Raw genomic sequence first — 17,204 nt, 5'->3', positions numbered from 1 at the left:
GGAAGACTTTTGCTAAAGACTTAGCCCACTCCAGGTGATTCTGACCCCAAACCACAGTTTGGAGTAGACTGCCATGATCTTTGGGATCTTTGAAGGTATTGACTTAGAGAAGTGAATCTAATGTAGTAGGAAGAATGCACTGAGGTACTAGGAGGCAGAGGAAGCTACCTATTCCTAACCCAGGAGTTGAAAGAGCAGGTGAGGATCCAGCCAAAAAGGACACTCACAGAAGTGGGCAGCAGCCTCAGTCACAGACAGCCACAGGCGGTGTGGACTTCAGCCCTGCCAGCCGGACAGAGATGCGCCTTCCATACAGCAGGAAGCCATCCAAGAGGAGGGGCAGACACCGCCCTACCTTCCCAGAGGCTTCCCATGGTCCCCCCATCATGAGTCCCTTGTACCCCATGTCCATGCTGCCATGCTTTGGAATGTGCCACCCCTCCGCCTTTCCCTTCCTGTCTGCCTCGGGAGCCTATGCATCTGTCATGCTTCAGTGTCACCACCAGACTTCTCCAAGGTCTCCTGCATCTCACTGCCCTCTAAACCTTCCACAAGCAGCCACTATTACTTGGTGCACGTACCTTCCCCTCTCTCCACACTTTGGCGAACTCCTGAGAGGGGTGTGATGCCCTGCTTATCTTGGGGCCCCAGCATCCAGGAGAGGGGCCAGCCGCTCTTCTGCTGAATGTCAGTGGTTAAGGACTGGCTGAATGAGACAGGGAGTGAGCATCCTGGGTCCTGCAAGGTGATATCTCTTCCCTCTCCCTAGAGCGGCCTGGCTCTGCTGTCAAAGCACCAACTCCTCTCCCCAGAATTGAAGCCTGAGGGGAGGCCAGATAAATGGTGTTCCACGGGATTCATGTTTATCTGATCGAAGCAAGCAAAGTTTGCCACAGGATTTGGCTCTGCGTTGTGAGATAGCAGCCTTTGATGACAAATAAAAGCGACATCAAATGGGTATTTTACAGTGTCTGGACACCTGGGCTTTCTGTTTATGCCCTAAAGTTTGTAGACCAGCCAAAAAATCACCATGTGCTTTAGAGAAGTTGTTTCTTTAATACAAAATGTATAATGTTTCATTTCCTATGGAACATAGATGCATCCAACGCATGCACTGGTAAGGAAGAGATGGAGGCGGAGGCTGCCTCCGGAAGCGAGGAATGGCCTCATGAAATTCCAAGCTTCTTTAGAATCAGAGGCAAGTGAGGCTGTACCGTGGCCAAAATGCTATAAAACATTTAGTATCATCTCTGAGCACATCGTAAGGGCTCTGAATAGAATCCCAGAATTTCACAGCTCCCTCTCCGGAAACTCAGGAGTCTGGGGCTCCGGGAAGCCTGCATACTGCGGGGCTGGCATCTCTGCAGTTCCTCTCCTCCAGGAGGAAGGAGGCTGCGGCTTCCAACCCCAGGCTGTGGAAGGAGACGCTGCAGAGGCCGCTTCCTGAATCCCATCCCACCTGCCTCGCGGAGGAAGCAGCCTAATCGTGTCAGTACAGTAACTGCACTTCCAAATCCTGAAGACACTCCGCAAGGATCGTTTCCCTACCCAAAGGTACAGCTGTCAGTTCACTCTCCTCCTCGGTTCATGCAGACTGACTGGTGTTTTCACAAAGGGGCATCATTATCTGTAGGAAGGAGGAGCAATGGCATGTGGCCCCTCCTTGGGTTCCCAGATCCGAGCACTTCCGGGGCAGATGGCTGGCACCCAGCTCCTGCTAGGCAGGGCCACGGTTCTGAGATTTCTGCTGGCGGAAGCCCAGCTCACCCTATTAACCCCTCTCAGAGGGCAGCTCTGCCCCTGTGCTAAACACCAGAGGCATGAACATGTCACAGCCACATCGGCACGAGACCTGCCGTGAGCCACCCACCCAGAGGCTGTGGGAGAAAAGGGTACAGGAAACTGCAGGGGCATGGTGACACTGGCATTGGGACGTGAGGTTCTTACACTTTGAGTGACAGTGAGGTCACCCAAAGAACTCGTCGCAGATGTTGTCTCTGTGAGAGTGGAAGTGACTTCATGTCCATAACATAAAATGGCACAGGTGCCAGCTGCTGTATTGGGGCAGCTCTGTCCTCACCAAGAGGGACGCTCAGGGAGACCCATGGTCTTCCAAAGGTAGGGGGGACAGCAAAGTGCACCCCCTGCTGCTGGGCATTCACTGCACATCGGATAGGTCACTGCAGCGGCCTCATGTGGTCCACATCACCCTCCCGATGCCTTTCCCAGAAGGCCACAGCACCTGCTCTCTGCGGCCTCCACAGCCTCCCTGGATGTGGCCACTCCCCTAGCTGTGTGTTAATCTCAGTGGCCTCTTATCAAGACATAACCCATGTGCCCACCTCGGTTCACTAGACTGTGAGCCCCTCAAGGGCGTCCCATGGCTGCCTTTGTCTCTGAATTGCCAGCCCTAGGTATGAGCCCTGTCAAGGAAAAAGGGCTGGAGATATTTGTTGAGTGAATAAATCTTTAAAGTGAGGAAAAGAAAGAAGGGAGGAAAGAAGAGAGAAAGGAGGGCTAAATCAGTCCATTGATCTTCAAGCTGTTTCCTGAAAGAATAAAGAAAAAAATCAAATTTCAAAAATCTCCAAAATGTAAAATCACAAGTCAACATGACTCAAGCTGCCTTTTGTCTATGTGTTTTCATGACTCAAAGCATGAAAAAGGCTTTGCTTTTCTGTTCTTTCTTTTCATCGTCACATCCACTCAGAATTGCCCACTCACTGGAATTTAAAACTTTGAACAGAAAGGTCAGAGAGTCAAATGTGACTTAAGAAGTAGGGGATAGAGACATAGAGTAGGCTTGGCTGTGACCTTGAACTCGATCTTTGGCCCTCCTGTGTTCAATCTCCACCTGCAGAATGGGGAGAAAGAATTTTACCATCTTCACAAAATTGAGATGAAGATGTTTGGCAAATGCCAAAAGGCTTTCTAAAGACGATAGCTGGTATTTTTGTCCCTCTGCTTAGAATGTAAGAGATGTTACCCACACAGAGAAGGAATCAGGACCTTCTCCCAGGGGTATCACCAAGGCCCAGTACTGAGCACAGCACTCAGTAGGTCTTCAGTAAATACCTGCTGTGCAGAGCATGGCTCCCTGTGTTTTGTGTGTGCAGGCAGAGGGAGACAACACAACACAGATAGAGAAATAGACATCAGTAGAGATGGAGAGAAATGCGGATGCAGGCAGAACTCTTGCTGCTGTCTCTAATTCTCAAGGTCGAATAGCACTTCTCCAGACAAGGTGGGCAGCCTTCGCGGATTCCAAGCCCTCCAGCTGGGCTGTTTGGGCCAGGAAATCATGTGTCCTGCACATTGCTTCAAGCGATGTTCCCTGGACCAAGAACTTGTGGGTCGTACACAGTCTGAGCTTGTCCCTGTGACTTTCTGCAAGTCGTCTCATGGCCCTCCAGTCAAGTCCTCCCCTCAATCCCGACTTGTGGGAAGGAAAGGCTGACAAAGAATGCAGGGTCTCTCTATCCCTTCCACTTGATTCCCTTCCCAAACTGGAGCATGCATATGAACAAAATTGAATTCTGCCCATTAATTTGAAACCATTTTGGACTGATAGAACATTTCAGCCCTGCCAAAACAGTTTCTATTTCTGAGTAATTCTCCATTCCAAATTCTTCAAATTGGCACTGTCTTTGAAGTACTGGGCTCCGGTCTCTGTGGAGTAGCATAGACTGCATATGTCCCTGAAGCATCTTGGCCGTCTTTTCAGAACTTCATAAAGAACTCCTCCGGCAACGTCCCTCTGTCCCTTCGCTCAGCGAGTAACCTCTTCTGGATCCTTCCACATCAAGTTCAAATTTGACATTTACCACTCTTGTTTGGAGTTAGTTTCACCATGAGGAAAAGGAAAAGATCAGGTTGACCCATGCCTGGAAAGAACACAAAAGAGGCAAAGGCACAGAGCAATGCCCACAGGGAGGATGGCCTCACAAAGACCCACTGTGCCTACCTGTAAATCAGCTAAGTGGTGGAGAATGCCCCCAAAGAGGAGCTACGCTTGGATGAAGCTTGCTAGCTCCTTCAGTGTGGCTGTCTCTGGTGGCACTTGAGGACTGGGAGTCACAGGCACTCTGGTTATTCCTATGCAAAGAACATGGAGGCCTCTATGCTTTGGATCTTCAAGAAGCAAATGGGCATAAAACCAATGTCCCATGTGACCCAGCTGTTCCCCTTCCAGGTATCTTCCAGAAATAAAGAGCTTGAACTACAGCGATCATGCACACCCATGTATATAACAGCACAGTTCATAATGGTTAAATCTCAGAAGTGGCCTCTATGTCCATCAGCAGATGTAGAGACACAGAAAATGTGGTTTTTATGCACAACAGAGTACTACTTTGCCACAGAGAGAGACAAACTTGAGTCATTTGTAGGAAAAGGGATGCACAGTGAGACCATAATGTTAAGTGAAATAAACCAGACGCACAAGCTTAAATAACATGCAGTTTCCTTGTATGCAAAACCCAAATTATAAATAAAGAGCAAAATAAAAACTGAATCTTAGGAAGTAGGGAGATACATCTTTCTCTAATGGGAAGGGGGCCAAGAGTTGGAGGGATAGGGAAGGGAAGAAAAGGGGATGAAAAGGGAGTTGGAACGGGTTGCGTGCATGCACCAGCTCCACACCAGGAGTGGAAACACGATGTATCATTGCAAGCATGGACCAAGAAAAATGAAAAGCAAACAAAATGAATAAAATTTCAGAGACTATGAAGAAAAGAATGCACTATCACAGAGGCGGTGTAGTGAGAAGCCGTCCTTGCTCGGGTGCCAGGAAGAGCACCGTGACCATCGTTTCTGGCATTTCTGCCATGCCTTCCTGTGTTGTAATTCGGTCCCTAGTTTCCTTCCTTACCTTGTTCGGCTCCTTTGGGCCCTGGACAAGCAGCATCTCATGGCCCTGTGATGTTCCTGTGGGTTCCCTGACACCCTTCGGCTTTTACTTTTCTCGGAATAAGTGGCTCTTCTGCCCCCACAAGCTGGCACATGCTCCTTTGATGGGGCTCTGGCCTCTGCCATCCTCACCAGCTACCTTGGAGGGTGACTCTCCGCCTTACTCATCTGCACTCCAGCACCACAGGCACGAGATGAGAACCTTCAGACAGCTCAGCAAATGCAGCCTCTCTGTTACTAGAACTTTTTTTATGTGCAATGGACAGAACTTCAATATAGAGGAGGGTGAGGGGAGAGCACATATATTTAGAAGTCCCTGACTGGGTCAAAGCTGGGTCCAGTGATGCCAGAGTCCAGGTCACCCAACTCGTTTTCTCTTGCCTTTCTTCTTTTCTCCATCTGCCACTGTGCATGCCCTTCCTGTGTTGGGTAGAAAACCACTCCACGACCCCGAAAGTACAACATGTTTCTTCACTGAGGGAAAGAGTCACTATGGGCACAGGGTCTACAATGGATTTTTGTAAGATTAAGGATTTTTTTTACAAGATGTCACAATACTTATGCATGCTGGAATTAACAAATTGGGTGTGAAGCCAAGTTTCTATAAGAGGGGAAAAAATGACCGATCTGCACCCTTAAGATTCAGGAGGGTGTGTCTTACCCTTGTGGCTCCCTTTTGTGAATGAGGAAACTGAGGCCGAGAGAGGTTGGGTATCTTGCCCAGGGTAGCACAGGTGGTAAATGGAGGCTCTCACTTCTTTCCAAAGTGGGGCATTTGTGGTCATTCTTCCTTGAACATCCTTTACATCCTGGATGCTTAAACAGAACCAACTTTGCAGAAAAATAGGAATTCAGGCAAAAAGTATTCTGTGATTCACATGGCCACTCAAATGTGGGGTGCCTGGGGATGCAGGCAGAATCAGAGATGAGGGTGCCACCAGAATTCTCTCTCCACCTGGAATTCTGTTACTGAGTTGCTTCCTGCTCTCAGGCTGTTTGTCTCTATAGGCTAAAACCTTGGCTACCCATCACCCCAGCTCAGAGACTACCCTCTCTCAGGCAGAGCTGTGTGCTTTCTAGAAAAAGAAGATGGAAGAAGAAAAGACAAGAAACAAGAAAAAAAGATCTCCCATTGCTTGCTATCTGTGCTGGACACATGGGAGCCATTTACCCAGGGCCGTAATAGTAACCAGGCTGGGCTCCCAGGGCCTGCAGGTCAGCACACCCAGCATGGAGGAGCTGCATCCCCTGCCCAGGGCTCCGCATGGCGACACCATGGTGTCCGTGCCCCTGATCATGGGTGGGCCATGGCAAAGTGGCTTACACGTCTGCTGTGGCACAGCTCTGAAGACACTTGAAAACCATGGTACAGACCTCCAACCTCGTGCCCAACACCTGTGCTTTGCCTTCAGCCTGTAGGAGACGCAGGACCCAACAGCAGCTCTGTGCCATTGTAGTGCTAAAGGCTCAGGCCTGGGCTCTCCGCTCGCTCCTGCTTCTGCCTCCCTCCCTCCCTCCCTTCCTCAGGAACTATAAACCCCTCTGTTGTGTGGCATTCGCCTTTCTGGGGGTCCCCTCAGTCACCTCCCTGAATGACAGTCCTGCAGGGACATGTGAATGTGGCTAATTGGCCGAGGTCTCATCTGGGACTCCAAGGTCTCTTCTAAGCTCATGTGGTTGTTGGCAGTGTTCACTCCCTTGCACGTGAAGAAAGGAAGTTCTTGTTTGTTTCCTTGCCTTTTGTCATAGAAACTACTCTCAGATCCTTGTCACAGGGTTTCTCTGTAGCCCAGGTTTTTTATTTTCCCGTACTAAGGATGAAATCCAGGGCCTTCACACTGTGCTACGTCCTCAGCCCAGTTTGTTTGTTTGTTTGTTTGTTTGGAGACAGGGTCTTGTGAAGTGGCTCAGGCAGGATGTGAACTTGCAGTCCTTCTGTCTCAGCCTCCCAAAGTGCAGGGGTTATAGGTATGTGCCAGCACAGCCAACGCCTTGGTCAGTTTCCAGTGAGCCTTTGCTTTCCTCTGGGTCGGGGGCATGTCTCCTGCTGCCTCCTGTCTCTCACAAAGGCCCACTCGGGCCAGCACCCCTTCTGACTAAGATAAGTAAGGGGGACCCCCGTTACCACTACAACTTCTCTTTTACCCTCTAATAGAAGCGGCCTCTGGTTTAAGGAAGTTTGGTTTATGCCGTTCATTCAGCAGAAACTATACTTTAGGTTTCCAAGTTTGATCTTTCCCAGTACTAGTGACACGCAGTACAGTATTCCAGTGGTGTCCAGCTGTGGAGAAGAGTGAGAGTCGAGAGCCCTTCAAGGTGGGCAGGCTGAGGAAGGGTCCGCAGAAGGTCAAATGAATTAAGTGCAGCTTAACTTTTAATATTTTCAACTCCCAGTGTGATTCTCGGGGTGTAAGCCCATTGGCAGCTGAGGAGCACTGACGTGATCAGAGCAGTGCCAGTCCATCCTATCCACAATCTCACACTCAGTGGGAGGAGATACATGGGCGTCAGGGCTGTCTGACCATTCAGCTCCCACAATAACCCTCAATTTGTGAATTCTCAGGCTGATAGTTTAAGGAATGTAGTTATATATTTTAACTTCAGGAAGAGCCGTAACTCAATTCAATTTTATACAAATTATTAGACATCTATCATGTACTGGCACTGTGCTAGATCAGCTCAATGACCTTGACCTCCAAGACTTCATTGTCCATTGCAAAAGGCAGCTATGTGACAAAGATAGCTGGTATCAGCTCATCTCTACTTGCTCTTTCTTTCTTTCTTCTTTCTTTTGTACTGAGGATTTGATGAAGGCCTTCATGCTGAGATACATTCCCAGCCTCCTAACTTTTTTTAGATGGGCCTCACTAGGTCACTAAGTCACCCAGGCTAAGCTCAAATGTGTGTGCAATCCTTCTGCCTCATTCTCCCATGCAGGGATTACAGGGGTGACCACCCTGGCTGGCTGCCATGAGATGTCTCATGATAATGGTGTTCGTTCTCATGAGCTTTCATTGCACAGGTGAGTAAAGTGAGGCAGCAAAGGCTTAAACAGTGTTCTCAGGACTCCATGCTCCAGATCTTGCACAGCAGGGAACCCACTCAGCTGTTCTCCTCTGTGCCCCTAATTTTAATGAATACACAGGGTGAATCTCAATACAAAAAATCTTGCCTCACGTTGAGTAAGAAATACAGGCATAGAGATGGAAATCAATGGAGTAATGGGCAATTTTAAGACATCTGGGAATAGAGAAAGGGTCACGTCTCATCCATTTAGGCTGCTATAGGATATACACTACACAGCTTATGAACAGCAAAATTTCGTATCTCCCACTCTGGGGGCTGGCCAGCCCAAGACCAATGTGCTGGCAGATCCACTGCCTGCTGAAGGCCTCCTGGTTCCTATGTAGGTCCTTACGTGGCAGAAAGGAAAGCAGCTCTCTGAAGTCTCTTAAAAGGACACTGATTCCATTAATGATGGAGGTGCAGACCTGAAGTTCTCACCTTCCCAAGGCTCTGCCTCCTAATGGCACTGCTTTGTGGGTAAAGATTTCAGCATATGAATGTTGGGGACATACAAGCATCCAACCACAGCAGAAAATGCCCAGCAGGCTTGGAGAGCATTGATGGGATTGAGGCTGGACCTCAATCAATCCACAGGGCTTTTCCGAAGGCAAGGAGGTGGAGAGGTAACAAAGAGGACATCACAAGGAGGACCACTCAGTGCTTACTAGAGAAACAGATTTAATTCAAGACATACAAAGATACAAGAATTTTCAACATTGGCTTACAAAGGTAGCTTAGGGAGTCAAATGTGGAAGGGTGCAAAGAGCTGTCTGTGTGCTGGAGATCTGAAGGATGGGCCCAGGGGAAGGCCTGGAGCACACTGGGGAGTCCCCACTCGAGTCTGACTCAGGAGGCTGCAGGGTCTGTGCTGGAAGCCAGGAGAGGATGACCAGGAGAAGGCGAAGACTGCAGCTCCTCTGAAGAAACGGGAGCGAGCCTTCCTTCTCCATTTCCCTTTTATTCCACTCGGGTGACAAGATCATTAGTGGTGCCACTCACACCCAGGCTGGGTCTTCTGTCTTAAACAAATGCCCTCAGCTGCACCCAGAACTATGTTGATCCAATTTATGGAGTTGGGTGTCTCTTGCTGAAGCCGACACTATCTGTTAACTATCACAATGATGCGGGTGCAAGAACTGGCTGCAGGGTTGGTGTCAGGCGATACGTGTGTCTCTGGAATCTTTGTGTCCCACACTGGGGGCAAGACTGCCCGAGCCCCTTTGGTATCCCCTTGCACCCCAGAAGGTGAGTCAAAACCTTCCTTCCGATGGAGTGCAGGTGGCCCTTGGCAGTGCTGGCAGATGTTGCTGGTTGTTATCACTGGGGAGCTGATGCTACTGACAGCCAGTGGGTAAGAAACAGGGATGCTGATGCATCTTAAAACTCATAGGACAGTGCCCCAAAAGTAGCCTGACCTGGCCCAAACATTCCATTCCCATGACAGGCTGTGTGATTGTCTCCCCCGCAAACCTACACATGCAAACTCCAACCCTTGGTACAATGGTATGAGGAGGAGCCCTTGAAAGGTAATTATGTAAGGGTGCAGACCTCGTGATGAGATTTGTGCCCTCGGGAGATGAAACCTATAGCTTTCTTTCTATCTCTCCCCATTTCATGAGGACAAAAGGAAAAGGCAGCCACCTGCAATCCAGGAAGCAGGCTCTCACGAGACACCAAATCTGCTTTGGACTTGCCAGCCTGCAGAACCATGAGCAATAATTCTTCCTGTGTAAGCTCCCCAGGCTAGGGTATGTTTGTTACAGCAGCTCAAACTGACTGAGACATGTCTCATGTGTCACTGGTGCTGGGATTCAGCAACTCAGCCCCGCTGGACCCATCAGGGATGTTTACATATTTTATAGCTTCAAGTAGGGATTGAAGGTTTGGCCTTGGACTCATCTGATATAGGTTCACAGGTGTGCATAATCTTAAAATCAAACCCAAAATACAGTTGCAGAATCACTCAACAGATATTCACAAAGTGCCCACTGTGCCAGCAGTGAAGGCGGTAAACAGATTCCAAGGCCACCGATCACACACATCTTGGATACAACAAGAGGGAGACTTGGTCATGTGGTGACAAACGTCCGACACTCCGCCATGGGCAACACTGATGGCTCAGCGTGAGTCACACTCCCCTTGGTGAATGATTAATCCACCCTGTTGGGGCCTAATCTCCTTGGGCTCAGTTCCCATCTGGGTCCTACCCGGTCCAATCAAAGAGAGGCCTCTATCAGCTCTGTTCCGCGTGCGCGCAGGGTGGGATGGGCGTGGTATAGAATGCGTTCTCCATCCGGCCCACTCAGAGGGCACCACCCAGCTCAACAAGAAGCAGACGGGGGGCCCTGGGGAAGATGGGCTCGGCCAAGACTCCAGAAGGTGCCAACCTGCGTGGGCAGGTCTGACCTGAGAGCTGGCAGAGCCCTTGCCCTTGAGGAGTCAGCCTGAGACAGCAATCGTGGCAGGCTGCCTTCCCCCTGGTCTTCAGCAGCATTCCCACAGTCTGGGAGGCCCCAGGGGAGAGGAGGAGAGGCACCCAGGCTCAGCCCACCCCTCTCCCAGGGTTGCCTCTATGACCCTGCCACCTTGGGTGCCAGGCTGGGCAACAAGAGGCTGTGGTGCCTGCCTGCCTGGGATCCTGGGTGCAGTAAACACCCCACCAGGCCCTCACCCCGCCAGGTGTTGACTTCAGAATACACAAACATGCAGCTAGTGAATTCCTCTATTCAAGAGCAGTGTTTCCTGAGCCCTCCTTGGTGCTGAGAGCTCAGGTAGGGAGGTAAACAAAAGCAGATACTTTACCGACTGTCACAGAGCTTGCAACCCAAGCTCTATGAGTGACCAAGCCTCAGTGCTGTGAATTATTATTTACCAAGTCTGCAGTTTTTCCATCACTGGATGTAATCATCACAGCATCTCTCCAAAATGGGTGTTATTATCCTGCATGGCATAAAGACAGACTTTAAGGAGGTTAGGAGACCACCTGCACTCACACGGGGCTGGTCAGTAGCAGGGCTGGGACCTGAACTCAGGTTTGTCGTTGCTTCTTTCAAAGCCACTCTCCTAAATGGTTTGTTCTGGTCTGAATGTCTTCCTTTCTCCTTCCAAGTGAAATCGCTTTTTTTTTTTTTTTTTTGCAGAGGGGCCAACCCTGGGAACTGAGAAATCTTTATCTACTTCATCTTCTAACCCATTCCCAGCCATCTCATCCACCCTGCTTGCCTATTCACACTTTGCTCTTTCCTCGTGTCCTACACACACATGTGCACTGAGCACTGTTTTTGCACCAGTCACAGCACTGCGGTGGGTAACAGAATGGATAATCGGGGCCCCTGCTCCCCGGGCACCCACAGTCTTGTTGAGAGATGGCTCACACAGGAGTGCCCGGAACCCAGGATGGAATGGAGGTATACACCCCTGGGAGGTGCAGAGAAAGTCTTTCACTATGAATGGAGACCTACACCTCTGAGGGGAGTCAGGTGACTGCTTCTGCCTCCGGAATCCCTGTGCCCACGAAGGGGGTCAGTCTCTTCCCGGGCCCAGGAGAACCCAGATTGCAGCCCACAGGGTCCCTCCTCCTGTGTACGATAATGCTGACCTGATGCCCAGAGGCAAGCTGGGCCCCTCTGCTGAGGACCCGGGCTGCCCTGTCAGCACCAACCAAGCTTCACCAGGCCTCCAGGACACTGGATCTGCTGCTGGCCACAGGCCAGCAAAAGGCAGGGTGTGTCCAGAGCAGACAGGCAAGGCGCATTCCCCTGTCCTTACTGCAGCCCCACGGCATGCTCTCACAGGGACACGGCCGGCGGCTGGCCTGGCTAGTTTTGTTTTTTTTTTTGGCAGAGGGGCCAACCCTGGGAACTGAGAAATCTTTATCTACTTCATCTTCTAACCCATTCCCAGCCATCTCATCCACCCTGCTTGCCTATTCACACTTTGCTCTTTCCTCGTGTCCTACACACACATGTGCACTGAGCACTGTTTTTGCACCAGTCACAGCACTGCGGTGGGTAACAGAATGGATAATCGGGGCCCCTGCTCCCCGGGCACCCACAGTCTTGTTGAGAGATGGCTCACACAGGAGTGCCCGGAACCCAGGATGGAATGGAGGTATACACCCCTGGGAGGTGCAGAGAAAGTCTTTCACTATGAATGGAGACCTACACCTCTGAGGGGAGTCAGGTGACTGCTTCTGCCTCCGGAATCCCTGTGCCCACGAAGGGGGTCAGTCTCTTCCCGGGCCCAGGAGAACCCAGATTGCAGCCCACAGGGTCCCTCCTCCTGTGTACGATAATGCTGACCTGATGCCCAGAGGCAAGCTGGGCCCCTCTGCTGAGGACCCGGGCTGCCCTGTCAGCACCAACCAAGCTTCACCAGGCCTCCAGGACACTGGATCTGCTGCTGGCCACAGGCCAGCAAAAGGCAGGGTGTGTCCAGAGCAGACAGGCAAGGCGCATTCCCCTGTCCTTACTGCAGCCCCACGGCATGCTCTCACAGGGACACGGCCGGCGGCTGGCCTGGCTTCGTGCTCTGCTCCCTGCCCACACCTGCCTCGCCCTCCTGCCTTGCCAAATGGACAAGCTTCACTTGAGTTTCTCAACCTGTGGGAGCCCCAGGAGAGAACAGAGAGCGGAGGTCTGTGAACAGGTCAGAGATCCACACCATCTTCCTTCCAATCACTCAAGGCCTTCGTGCCCCTTCATAATGGAGAGATCTCAGAGAATCTCACCCCAGCCGATCTCTTTATGCAGCTCACACATACAGACTTGGAAACAGTACTAACAGCAATAGCTCTGAAGCGGATGAGGTCTTTGTGCTAGGGCTATGATCTTGAGGACCTTTGCCTGTTTTTAGACATAAAGTTTTATTGAAACACAGTCACTCCCATTCATCCAGATATTGTCTTTTGCACTACAATGGCACCCTTGAGTCGTTGCTACCAAGTCTGGCCTACATAGCCTCAAATATTTAGCATCTGGCCCTTTAAAGACAAAGCAGCCCACCTTTCCCCTGAGCTGTATCATGATTATTCCTTTTTCTCATTTACTCGTGAATTCACTCATTCAATTAGATCACGAGTAGGTTTCCCACCAGACAATGAGCGATTTGAAGGCAGAGATAGTCTTGTCTATCTGGGTATCCTCAGGGCCAAGCCCAGTGCCTGAGAAATCCTTAGGAAACATTTGTTGAAAGAATAAATGAATAAACACGATGCATGCTAACACACCATGGGGACATGTGGTGCGAAAGAGTTTAAAAATCACCCCTGGGAAGGCTTACGGTGTGACGGGCACTTCCCGGGGACAGAGCTCTGGAGCCTGGGCTATGCAGCGTGATCACTAAGGACATTCGGAGCTGAGTCTTTAGTTCTGAAACCCAGGGTTCCCAAATTGGAAGTGTGAAACCAAGAGGACCCCAGCCCTGGACAGAGCCCCCAAAAATGAAGTGAATTCACCTGTTTTTGCCACCAATATTTACAATGCACAGACTGTGGTCCGGGTCCTCCCGGTCCCAAAGTCCTTTGTGACCAGCAGGCACATAGCCTTGGAAGAGACTCTGATCCTTTCCCTACCTACCATGTGCTGGGGTCCTAGGCCAGGGGACATCATGGCAAAGGTCCAAAGAGCCTCACTGTGTGACCTGGGACTTCAGGCAGGCTGCCAGCCTCACCACACCTCCGCTGTGTAGTGAACAGGAGGACGGTGGTGGTTCCCAGCCCCGGAGCTTCCCGGGAGGCCTTGGTTAGCTAGTTAGTACCAGTGTTGCTTTTGGCATACAGAAGCAAGGAGTCAACTGCAAATCAGAAACATTACTGAAAACTCGTGGCTGAAAAATGGCAGCTGGGTATCTGCCTGACCCAATTCCAACGTCCTGCATGGGCAAGCCTTTTCACTCCCAACGGCTCCTCCTGTTGGCCCACAAGGTGTAAACACGGTCACCTCAGGTGCTGTGGGTGGTAAGCTTTCCCATGTGCCTGACTGCCCTCCAGCTCGCCAGGAAGGGCACCAGGCCCGTGTCCCAGCGTGAGAAGATCCTGTCTGGTGGCACCTTTGTCCTACAGCATTAGCAGGCATCCATACAGCACGCCACACCTCTACTGGCAAACTGGCTTTTCTGCTTCCACAAAGGCTTTTCTTTCTCAACCTTTTCTCTGTCCTTTCTCTCCCAGTGGAGCCATCTAGGAGTGACAACAGGGTGAAAGCGGGGTGGTCGCTCCCGTCTGCAGAACAGATAGCCAACACAACAGTTCACAAAGTCCTCCCATCATCATTCACCTCTCACCCTCCCTGCCTGTCCTCCCTTCATTCTCTCCTTACTCATACCTTTTCCCCCACTCCCTTCCTTCCCCTGTTCTCAGCACAAAAGTTGAGGGAGAGAAAAAAATTACCAAGTGGCAGGTACCCCAACTGCCATGAATATCTGGTGCTATATGTCTTGTCAAAAAGCAGCCAGCGCGTGCATGAAAAAAGAAAAAAAGCTAAACTCAAGACTCAGAAGAACATGTGGCTTTCCCAGATTCTCATTCAATCTTTTTTTTTTCTTTTGCTATTTAAATTTCACTCTATTTCTTTTTTTAACCTCTCCTGCAGGTCTTTCCATATAGAACAAAACATACACACACACTCACATTTCCTCACTACTGTATTTTAAAGTATGAACAAACTAGCAAAAAAAAAATCTATTTTCAGCTGTTTCTTGTCAGAATGCTTTTTGCCTTTGTGATGAAAAATGTGGATTTCGAAGAAAGTCGAGTCCCTGATGAAGACGAGAGAATATTATGACCAGCCATCTGTCCTGTGAATTAGACTGCATATCGTGTTATATGTTCCTGCGGGACTAATATTTGAAGACTGTACAGCTAGGTACAGTCTCTGCTATCAGTATTTTTATATACTTACAAAATAAAAATAGAAGCCCACCCCTTCCCTGGCCCACAATCTCAACATAATTAAGCAGACGTGAGAGAGGGTCTCTGAATACAAAACAGGCCAGCGACCTCAGAGAACAAAGGTTTTTATCAGGAGCTTTTTTCTTCTAATGGTCCTTGTGCAGTAGAAATAAAGTCCAAACACTATAATTTTGCTCACACAAAAGTTACAAATACTGTAGGTATCTTTAGAAACAGCTGCAAAAGTGGTTTCACTTTTGACAAGATTGGTGTTAATTACCAGCAAGGACTTCAGTATAATACTATTTAAATCATTTTAAATTATCCCTCTCAAAAATTAATTTTTCATCAAAGATTACACACAAAAAAATCATGATATCATCTGTGCAGCTGCGATTTAGTAATAATTTCATCTATTATTACCAATGTCAGTTGGATAAAAGAAAAAATGGCACCCCACCGGGCCGATTCCAGTGCAGGCCATATATAGAAATTTTTAACTATCACTTATAATCGCTTTGATGAGCTTAAACCTCCCCTCAATTAACACCCTAGATGACACTGAGACATCTTAATGGGGGATGTAAGTGAAGGAAAAGACTTTAATCAAAGAATAAAGAGAAAAGTGCCAACAAGAAGAAGGGCTGGCACACACCTCATCGTGTCCAATCCAGGCTTAGTCCTTCAGTGCCTTCCCAGCCCTGTGCCCTTCTGAGATCCAGAGCAAAAGTCTAGGCAGCGTAGGATCACAAGTGGCTGCCACAGGTCACTCTAATCTCTCTGGAAAAACAGTTGCCCCCAGAGGTCCCCCAGCAGGATGTCCAGACCAGGGGATGGGAACCTGGGATGTTGTCCCTTTAACAAGTACAGTAAAAGAGATGAGGAAAAGAAGACATTGTTCCCCAAAGACCATCTTCTGGGGTATCCCAGGGTAGCAGTTTAGGGGATCCAAGTCACTCACAGTGGAGATACCCTAACTCACTCCCAGCGGGGACAGTAAATAAAATGGGTCCCCCAAGGCACATCTGAGCTACGCAGACTCATACAGCTGTAGGGATGTTTCGGAAGGACATTTCTCAGGCCATTATTTTTTATCGTGAACTGCTGTTTCTGGCTTTGAGAGAATTGGAAATAAAATAAAATAAAATAAAATAAACCAAAATCCAAATGAAAACTGACCAGCGTGCTTTACTGTTTTTAAATTATGTTTGCAGTCTCCATGGTGATTTTTGTTTCCAATTAAGATGGCCTAATGAACATGTGTTAGTGCAGAAGTTTTACTCCCAGGAAACAAACCCGGCAATTAATGGCCCTGCAGGAGCCCTGATCTCTTAAGCCCTATATAAGTACTGGGTGAAAAAGTAGAAGTTTGCAAAGTCTGGAAAATTATATTTTAAAAATTAAATGTAAAATAACTTGACATTCAAATATAACTTAGCTGTTCCCAGCCCTAAGCCATCAGAGCTTCCAAAGACAGAATGAGTGACCTACCTTGCACTAGCGTCTGGGAGAAAAAGAAGATGGGGCATAATCTACATTTTCACCTGCGACAATGATAGTTTCCTGACCACTGGCACCCACAGCCAACTCTGTGTAGTGCTGGGGCTACCATCCAGCAGCCCTACCCTCTGCATCAGAAACCCATGAATAACCTACCAGGGCACATTTCATCACTCAGGACCAGGAAACAGGAACCTTAGGGTCAGAGAGTGTGATATATTTCCAGAAGTCATACTGCCATGAAGTAGGGAAACCAAGATTAAAACCAGGTTCCTCACAATGAGCTTATCAGAGTGGACAAAATCGGTATCATTCCCCAGAATAAATGGTATTTTCAACTTTTCTGTTTATCTGAACATGTTTCCTAACCCCATCCTAGCCTCCTGCCCCAGAAACTGGGTGGTTTTATGCTAGATTATGTAGAGTTTTAACTGTATTTCTTATATGGTGGAGTATATTTTTACTTTGTTCTTTTAAATACACACTCAAATGTGTGTGCATACACAATACAGTGTATTTACTTACGCTGATTCTTAATGGATCTGTTTCTCAAAGCATACTCCTCCTGGTGTCCTTTCTCCAAAAGTGTTTTCAAAGGGAGCATACAAGGGCAGTAAACTTCCAAGGCTTTATTCACTTGAGAATATCCTTATATTGCCCTGATACTGAAAGATAGTTTAGCTGGATATAAAATGATAGATTAAAAGGTTTTGAAATTTATCCTCCATTTTTTGATTTAAGGTAAGGTGGCCATAGAAAACTAAGATTTAACCTGAATATATTATTTCTATATTCTATATCGGTGATCTCTCTCTCCCTTCTCTCTCTCTCTCTCTCTCTC

Source organism: Fukomys damarensis, unplaced genomic scaffold (assembly GCF_012274545.1).
Source record: "Fukomys damarensis isolate Sample0158 unplaced genomic scaffold, DMR_v1.0_HiC HiC_scaffold_21, whole genome shotgun sequence".
Taxonomy (NCBI): domain Eukaryota; kingdom Metazoa; phylum Chordata; class Mammalia; order Rodentia; family Bathyergidae; genus Fukomys; species Fukomys damarensis.
This window is presented reverse-complemented; position numbering follows the sequence as displayed.